The sequence below is a fragment of the Pocillopora verrucosa genome, chromosome 1 (genome assembly GCF_036669915.1).
Source record: "Pocillopora verrucosa isolate sample1 chromosome 1, ASM3666991v2, whole genome shotgun sequence".
NCBI classification, from domain to species: domain Eukaryota; kingdom Metazoa; phylum Cnidaria; class Anthozoa; order Scleractinia; family Pocilloporidae; genus Pocillopora; species Pocillopora verrucosa.
In genome coordinates, this window is record NC_089312.1 from 12,445,388 (window position 1) to 12,454,740 (window position 9,353).

The 9,353-nt window shown below is 38.4% G+C and overlaps 1 pseudogene; it reads left to right on the forward strand.

Moving 5' to 3' along the window:
* Nucleotides 1-7,249: 7,249 nt before the first annotated feature.
* LOC136282265 (uncharacterized) lies at nucleotides 7,250-7,821 on the forward strand (annotated as a pseudogene).
* The last annotated feature ends 1,532 nt before the right edge of the window (nucleotides 7,822-9,353 follow it).

Here is a 9,353-nt window from a genome sequence, read left to right on the forward strand (position 1 = left end):
ATTCTATTTTCGCTGAAAGTGACAGGCCTGAACTTTCTGCAGCTGACTGCTACTATTATAATTACAAACTGGCTGTTACCGGAACTTGGTGACAATCAGATGTACAGTTAACTCTCTGTTAGACATATATCTATGTATTAAAACTTCCAAGTATTTGAAATATCTACATATGAAGCCATCGCAAAAAGTCCAGTTATTATACTTGACACAGTTTAAGGCACACAGAATGTTTGATAATGTTCAGAGAGCTTTTTGTCCGCTAAAACGTTAATCAGTAATAGAACCGTTCACGACATTTTTACAGTACTAGAACGCATACACGCTATATTTTGACTCGCGATAGGGAAAAAACAGATGACCTCTTCCCGTAATCGATACACCGCTATTGCTTTCAGTGCGACGTTAAAACCCCTTGCTAACACTATTGAAAATTATTGTATTCACCATGGGTGAATGGTATTTCGTGCACGCGCTGACTGGTTAATTCGGAAGTGAATAACAAGTACTATTCACCTCCGAGCAACAGATAAGACAAAATCGCACGGTAAGAGTTTGACTTCCGATATTTGTTCGTAACTGTAAATAGTGCGTAAACTGTAATAGTTACCTTTCTTAGTCTTTTGTTTGATTGTTATCTACGCGTGTGTTGAAGCTGATTAATCTTGAAAAAGGCGAAATTCCTTTCTAGCCAATCGCTGTTATTGAAATGTACCAGATAATTCATAAAATGAATTAATCCTTTAGACAATTCATGGCAATATCGGTGCACCGGTATTGCAGAAGTCATGGGTTCAAATCCCGTACAGGCCTGAATTTTTTTACGCCTTATTTTCACTACTACATATTATAAGCAGTGTTAATAACTGCGAGGATCCCTTACATATTCGTTTCTTCAACCGCAGTTTACATATATGAATTTCATATATTTACAGTCAAAATGGACCGTCTCACTCAAGTCTCACTCAAGTCTTAGCAAAGAAGTTGTACTTCATATTATTCACAAACTCAAAAGAGAAGAAATTGAAAATTTGTAAAACTAAGAATTTCAGAACCGTCGACAAGACTTTCAAGATGCGAAGTTCATCTCCTTAATGTATTGGTAATTATAGAGGCGTTCACCCAATGTTCGATTGAATCTCTCAACTATTGCTTGTTCTCTGCGAACGTTGACATTTCCTCTTCTTATTCTAAGGCCATGCTTTTCCATCTCTTTAGTGACATCACCCATGAATTTATGTCCAGGATCAAACTGAAGAACCTTCGGTCTTTTAAGAGGGCCTCGCCTATAAATTGTCTGAAAAGCCTTTGAAACTTGAGAAGAATATTTCGAAGTCAGCGGTCCATCCGCTTTGAATCTACTGCGATATCGACAACTGTCAACGTATACTTATAGACCTTCCTTCCCCTCAGGAGTCTATCATGAGGAAGGAAAAGAAGATTAGCTTGGTGAACTGCATTCGGTGACTCAACATCACAATTCCACCCAGGAACACTACCAGAAGAAGATGAACCAAATACTAGAAGGCATAGAGGGACAAATATCTTCTATTGACGATGTGTTTATACATGGTAAAACGCAAGCTGAGCATGACAGAAGACTCAAAGATGTACTTAAGAAACTTGAGAGTGCTGGAGCAACTCTCAATGCTGAAAAATGCGCGTTTTCAAGAAGAGAAGTAAAGTTTTCTGGGTATGTTCTTGACTAAGATGGAATTATGTCCGATCTGGAGAAGACAGATTCTATCGCAACATGGATCCTTCCCAAAATGTGAGTGACGTGCGCAGACTCCACGGTATGGTAGACCAACTGGGAAAATTTATTCCTCATCTGGCAGAGAAGACAAAACCAGTAAGAGATCTTCTTTGCTCGAAGAATGAATTTCCATGGGTACTCACACAGCAGAGTGCCTATGAGAAGTCGAAACAGGAACCAACTTCAACCTCAGTTGTCGCATATTACGACCCTACCAAAAAGACAATACTGTCTACCGATGCTTCATCTTACGGATTCGGCGCAGTCTTACTACAAGAAGAGAATGGAATCAAGAAATCAATAGCGTTTGCATCAAGATCCATGGCTAGTACGGAACAGCGGTACGCACATATCGAAAAAGAGGCACTCGCTACTACCTGAGCGTTTGAAAAGTTAAACGATTACATCCTTAGAAAATAAATCCTCGTTGAAACAGACCATAAGCCATTGGTTCCACTATTTGCCTCCAAGAGTTTGGATGAACTATTCCCCAGAATACAGAGATTTAGGATGAAACTGATGAAGTATTCTTTCACCATCTGTCACATCCCAGGAAAGGGGTTAGTCGTAGCAGATACCCCGAGAGAGTTTGTGATCTTAGTGTTTGTGGTCTTAGTGTTAATCTATCACTGACATGTCACATAAACGAGACGTGTAAGAAAGCAACTAACACCATCAGGTCCATAGGTAGCATTCGCAAATACATCACGAAGGAAAAATCTCAAACTGTTAGTTAATGCGCTAGTAATACCACGTCTGGACTACTATAATAGTTTCCTTTATGGTCTCCCAAAACAGGACCCGGATAAACTTCAAACAATTAAAAACACTGCAGCACGTCTCATCACTGGAACTAAACGATACGAGCATATCAAACCTGCCCTTCGAGAACAACACTGGCTACCTGCTGAGTCTCGGAATATATTCAAAGTTCTGCTCATCACTTTCAAGATTATTCATGGACTTTGTCCAGCCTACTTTTCGTCCCTCCTACAACAATACCACCCGCTACGAAGCCTATGCTCATCCTCTAAACTACTTTTCACTGTCCCTACTGTGAACTCTGTGACATACGGTGAACGTGCCTTTTCTTTCTCCACACCCATATTAAATAACAGTCTACCGGATTCTGTTAAAAATACAACATCTCTTTCATCTTTTAAATCTGCCCTTAAAACATTCTTATTTCGGAAATTTTATTTTGATTTATTTGACGAGGAACTGTACCTAGCTTTCATGTCCGCTAATTTTTAATTAATTATTTCATTCAGTTATTTATTAATGTTATGAGAAACATTTTGTGGGTTTTAACTAATTTATTTTTTCTCTGTATCTGTAATTTGTAAAATATTCAGTAGAAACAACCATCAGCGTCCGCTTTAACTTAACGCCAACACTTCCACTCCTACTTTCTCTAGGAGCATGACAAAAACAATAACCATTTGGAATCAAATTGCCTATTGTAATTCGATCAATATCTCCAGGAGGCCAGATCTCAGTGATCACAAGTATATCAAAATTCCTTTCAATAATATAATCCTTCAAAATAATAGCCTTGTTGCACACAGAACGACAATTGAAGAGTCCAAAATAATAGCTCTCAACATTGAAATCCCTCTCGTGATGATTACACGCACTGGCATCACTCTCGACAGCTATTGGATTGGCCAAATTTACCGATCTTCTGTTGTCATTTATTAATAGTTCCGTTGGCTTCTTTCACCTTCAAAAGTTAAACAGCTTTTTTTCCACGATATTTCCAATTCCGAGGTCGATTCCGTGAGACGGAAATTAGTGCTTGGATCAATTCCAAACTCTGCACAATTCTTTTGAATGATGGTTATCATAATTGTTATTTATCTGACTAAACGTCGGATCGCTTGGGAAAGCTGATTTCTGTATTCCTCCCATCTCAAGGAGAATCCTTCTGATTTAAGGAACCTCCCGGGAGTTTTTAAGACATCAGGTTATTGAGTTGCTCATTCTATAACTATGATATTTGAGGAGAGATGAACAAATTGAAATCTTTGGGGGCACGAGAAGATTCGCGCTGAAAACTACAATTTTGAGAGTCTTGCAAAAGCCCTTGAAAATATATTGGATAAAGAAGGACCAAAAGGAGTTATAAAGAATTTGAATCCTCGAAATAAAAGTCATCTCGACCTAGACCCATCTTCACCTCTCGATATCAATCATCGTTTCCAACAGGCCAGTGATTTCATCAGTGTATTGGTTTCATTCAACAACCAATTAATTTACTGTGATCTCTTGGACAAAGATGACAATCTCTTCAATGGAGAGCCCTCAATCGTTTTAGTGTTGACGCCGGAGGAAAACCTTCGGAGGCAGTAACCATGTCCAGTGCTATGAAAAAGAACAAGAGAAATTGTATCCCAGACATGAGAATTTTCGTGGCTGATGAGACTGGTGAGATCATCGATTTTTAATGGCCTCCCGATGAGGTTTTAATATAATTAATTTTATGAAATAATATGTCAGCTGAAACTGTTCTCCCGAGTGCACTAGTCCTGGCAAGTTTTCCAGCACAGTGCTAGCAAACTTGCCAAGATGATTAAAGATGGTGAAATCTCTGTCGCTGTCAATGGAGCTAAATACAAAATTTCAAGACGATGATGAAGCCTTTGTCGTTCGAGACTAAAGTGATAAAAGTTGTCGCGATGAAATATGAATTGTTTTCAAATTTTTACTTTTCTTGAATTGCAGAAGCAAAACGAATCGGACTCAGAGGCCCCATCGAAATAGTGTTTATACTAGTATCCGCCAGAGGTTTCGCACTGTTCAGGAAATAGGGCATCAGCCAGCTCAAGGAAGAGCTTGACCTTCAATACAGATGATGTATTTCTGTTATCAGATACGATGGAAACTACGATTGGTAAGATTTTCAAATGATAAGAAAAGCGCAAATGTAGTCATGTGGAAAGACAAGGAGTATGAGTACATCACCAAGCGCGTGATACTAAAAAAAATACGAAGCTCACCATTCTTCGCTTACACAATGTCAGCCGAACAGAATGTTGAACAATTGTGTCCGTTGTGAGAAAGGGGCCTTAAATCGGCTTTCCTTTTTAGCTGAATTTATAGGCCATCTTCCCCTAATTTGACTAGTGGTATGTGCCCGAAGTCTTCGAAGCCGGGACGGAGCAAAAGGCCGACAACTTTAATGAGTAAAAATCTTCTCTATGAGGTCGATCGAAACGCGTCCATTTTGGCCATAGAGCTACATCCTTTGGAAAGTAGTATATAGAATTCGAAATACCCGGTGTATCTGTATTACTCTTGTACCTAACATCATTTGCTGCTTCAACCAAGCAATAGTTCGTACTCTCCTTTTGATGTCTCCTTTCTCCACCATAGTTGCCGATATGTGTTCACAGTTTTCTACGTCACAGTTATGTAACATGATCGTTTTGGCCGCGCCCTAGATGGGGACACTTTTTGACCGCCAAATCGTACTTTCAATGCGCGAAGAAATGGTCAAGGAGAACCCGCTAAATGCTAAAGTCGATTTTTCAAATTTTAAATACAGCTATTAACCAGAAAACGCAAAACATATTCGAAACTGGAATTTAGGAACTAATTCGAAACTTTAACGAGAATGGGAGTAACTGGAGGTTTCAAAGAGTTACTTCACTCGACATTCATCTTGTGGATATAATAAAAAACGAAGATGAGGAATGCTTTCGATGGTGCATTTTCAGACACGTCAATCCAGTTATGTCACACCCTGAGAGAATTTCGGACTTGAAAGATAAGGTAGATCAGTTAGATTTCAAAGGTATAGAATTTATAATGAAGTTGAGAGATGTTGATATTTTCGAAAGCAAAAACCCATGAATCTTCGTCAATGTTCTTGGTTATGATAATGAGAAGAAGCATTGTTATCTCATCAAGGATATGAGCAGGCTTCTTTCATCTCCAGTTTCAAAACACGAAAAACAAGTGTACTTCTGTAGGAGATGTCTGAGTTCATTTAGTACCCTTTTAGCAAGATCCAAAAACATCGAAATCTGAAAAGAACATGATCCAGTTACCATCTTTATGCCTGAAGAGGATGGAAAAGTGGAATTAACAACATCAAACTGCAAGATGCCAGTTCCATCCGTGTGCCATGTAGATTTCGAATGCTTCACAGTTATTTGAAATTTAACAAGCCGAAAAAGATTTCTGTCATCTTCCACAACCTCTCAGGTTATGATGCTCACTTGTTCATCAGGAGGTCTTCAGATGGAAATGATGAAGGTATCTTCTACATCGCTAGCACTGAAGAAACATACATATCATTCACGAAAAAAGATCATCAGTGATTCATTTATTGTCATCGCAAAAGATGTCAAAGGGTAAGAAAAAGAAAAGAAAAGAAAGTAGAAGTAAATTTTAACTTGATATTCATCAATAGCCTTACATAATAGCCTTACATGCATGCTGTTATCTCTGGCTGATTTTTCTTAAAATCTTCCAAACGACGAGGGATCATCCCAATATGACTACTTTGATTCACTTGTAAAAATGAAAGACACGAAGCTGCCGTCAAAGGAAGCATACTTTTCAAGGCTTTGTAATGAGCACATCAAATATGGAGACTACGAACACACTCAAGAGGTTTGGAAGAAGTTTGGATGCAAACGATGGCAGGCTATCACGATCTGTATCTCAAGGCGGATGTTCTGATACTCGCAGACGTTTTTCAGAACTTCAGAAAGGTTTGCATGAGAAACTACTGGCTTGATAGTGCATGTTATTTCACAGCACCTGGTTTGGCTTGGAACGCAGCCTTTAAGAAGAAGGGTATCACTTTCGATCATCTAGTAGACTCAGACATGCTTTTGATTATTGAGAATTGAATCAGAGGAGGAATTTTGAATGATTTCAAAGAGACAATAAGTGTATGAGAGACTTCAACCCTGAAGGGGTGGGGGAGGAAGCACTTTCATCCCATATCTGGATGCTTCGGAACTTGAGAAGTGTAGGGCTTTGCAAATCCTGATTCAGACATTGAATGCATTCTTGAGGTCGATCTTGAATATCCAGATCATATTCACGACCTTCATAATGACTATCCACTAGCTCCTGAGAGACTGATTGTTAATAAGGTTGAAAAGCTCATCCCGAACTAGAATTATATAGAGAATTATGTGCTTCACTACAATGAATTTGAAAACGATTCAGCAAAGGATCAAGTTTTAACAGTATGCGTGGCTGAAAACGTACATCGACTTGAACACCAAACTTAGGACTACAGCCAAATCAGAATTTGAAAAATACTTCTTCAAGCTGATGAAACATTCCGTCTTAGAGAAGACCATGGAGAATACAAGAAACAGGGTGAATGATATAAGATAGGCCGGCGACAGTAAAACGGAAGTTAAACTTTCTTCAAAAGTCAACTGCAAACACATCACAATCTCCGATGAGAATCTGATAACAGATCACATGCAGAAGAATTACCTGTATTTCGACAAGCCAGTCTACCTACATATGACTGTCCTCGACTTGAGCAAGACTTTGATGTATGATTTTCATTATAATTACACGAAGATGAAGTATGGTGAGGGAGTGAGACTATTGTTTACAAACTCTGACTCACTGATGTATGAGATCACTGACCGAAGACTTTTGTACTGATATCTCTGAAGATCTAGATTTAAAGTTTGATGCATCAAATTATCCAAAAGACTACCCAATTTATCCAGCAAAGAACAAGAAAGTCATCGGGATGATGAAAGTTGAATCTGGAGGAAAGCAAATTTCGGAGTTCGTTGGTTTGAGAGCAAAGTTGTACAGCTATAAGACTGATAAATATGAAAAGAAGAAATGCAAAGGAATCACAAAGAATGTAATCATTAAGAATATCGGTTTTGAAGACTACAAGAGAACTATTTTAACAAATTCCACACAGGAGGATGAACTGTGTAAGCTCGCCAAATGATGAACTTTTCATTTAAATTGTGGACGAGATAGCCCTCTCAGCAAACGATGACAAGAGGCACAGATCAAAAGACAAAATAACTACTCGTACTAATGGGTATAAACTATTACGAAAGAAGTGAAACTCAAGAGAATATGAAATTTCTACAGAAAAAATATAGATGTTTTCTAAAATGAAAGTCGCCGATAGAATTAAGGTGAAATGAAGTTGACTCTCCCACCAAGTTGATTTGTCCCAGAACTGGCATATCTCTACTACTGTATTTAAGGGGGTAAGTTTCTAAAGAAACGTCGGTGGGAGAGTATAACAGGGTAATTTAGTATTATCAACTGAGTTGATAACGTGAATTTGCTACGGTAAAGAGTTTCAAAGCTGACGTTTCGAGCGTTAGCCCTTCGTCAGAGCGAATGGAGGAATCGTGGAACACACAATTGTGTGCTGCACAACTTTTCCATTCGCTCAAATACTAAAATACTAAATTACCTTGTTATCCCCACTACTGCACTCTTACTTTTCCTTGTTTTTCGATTTCTATGTTTTTTCTTTTGCTCTTTTAGTTTTCTCTAATGTCTGATTGGAATTTTAGTATCTTGCAGTCTATTAGTTTTCCCTGATGTTGATTGTTATCTTAGCATTTAGGGCACTTTTTTTCCGTTTTGTTCGATTGTTATGTTAGTATCTGAGGCACTTTTAGTGTTCCTCGTTGTCCGATTATTACGTTTGCATCTCCATACATTTAATTATCCCCGTTGTGCGATTTTTACGTCAGTATCTCGCACACTTATTTTTTCTTGTTGTTTGATTGTTACGTTGGCATCTTGTGCACTTTAAGCTTTCCTTCTGATGCAATTGCTAGGTTAGTTACTCGCCACTTTTAGCTTTTCTTGTCCTGTTGTAACGTTAGTATCTCTTGTGCGCTTTTGGTTTTCCTTGGTGTCTGATTGTTACGTTAGTAACTGCCACTCTTTTACAGTAAATGATTTCAACCCGGGGGTAACATGTAAAAGTGTTGTTTGATCGACCGGGTGACTAAAGTCGTGGGAAGGACTGTTATGGGAAGTAGTGCATGACGTTTCGATAACCTGAGCAAAGTCCTCACCAGAGTCAAGTGAGTGGTTTTTGTCACTCAAATGTTCCAAGTCCGGTTCGTATAAACTGATTGGTCAGTTTTGCCGTTCTGACCAATCAGTTTGGTTGATGTCCCATCTGATTACTGATTTGTGTACTTTTACTATTTCTTTGTTATTCGATTGTAGTTTGTACACTTTTATTGATCTTTTTTTCTTATTATTGCGTTAATATCTCGTGAGTTTTTCGCTTTCCTTTGTGTTGGATTGTTACGTATGTCCTGCACTTCTAGTTTTCCTTGTTTTCTGCATGTTAATTTACTGTTTCGTACGCTTTTTGTTTTTCTGGTTGCCGAATTCTTACCTCTATATATCGCACACTTTCATTTTTGCTGTGTCGGATTGTTATTTTGGGTATCACTTGCACTTTAAGTTTTCCCGTTACGTTGGTCTCTCGCGCTGTTTTAGTTTTCCTTGATCTCTTGTTTGTTTCGTTAGTATGTGTCAGACTTTCAGTTTCCTTGTTTTCCTATCTTCACCTTAGTACTTCTCGTTTTTTAAAGTTTCGTTGGTTTCCCAATTGTTA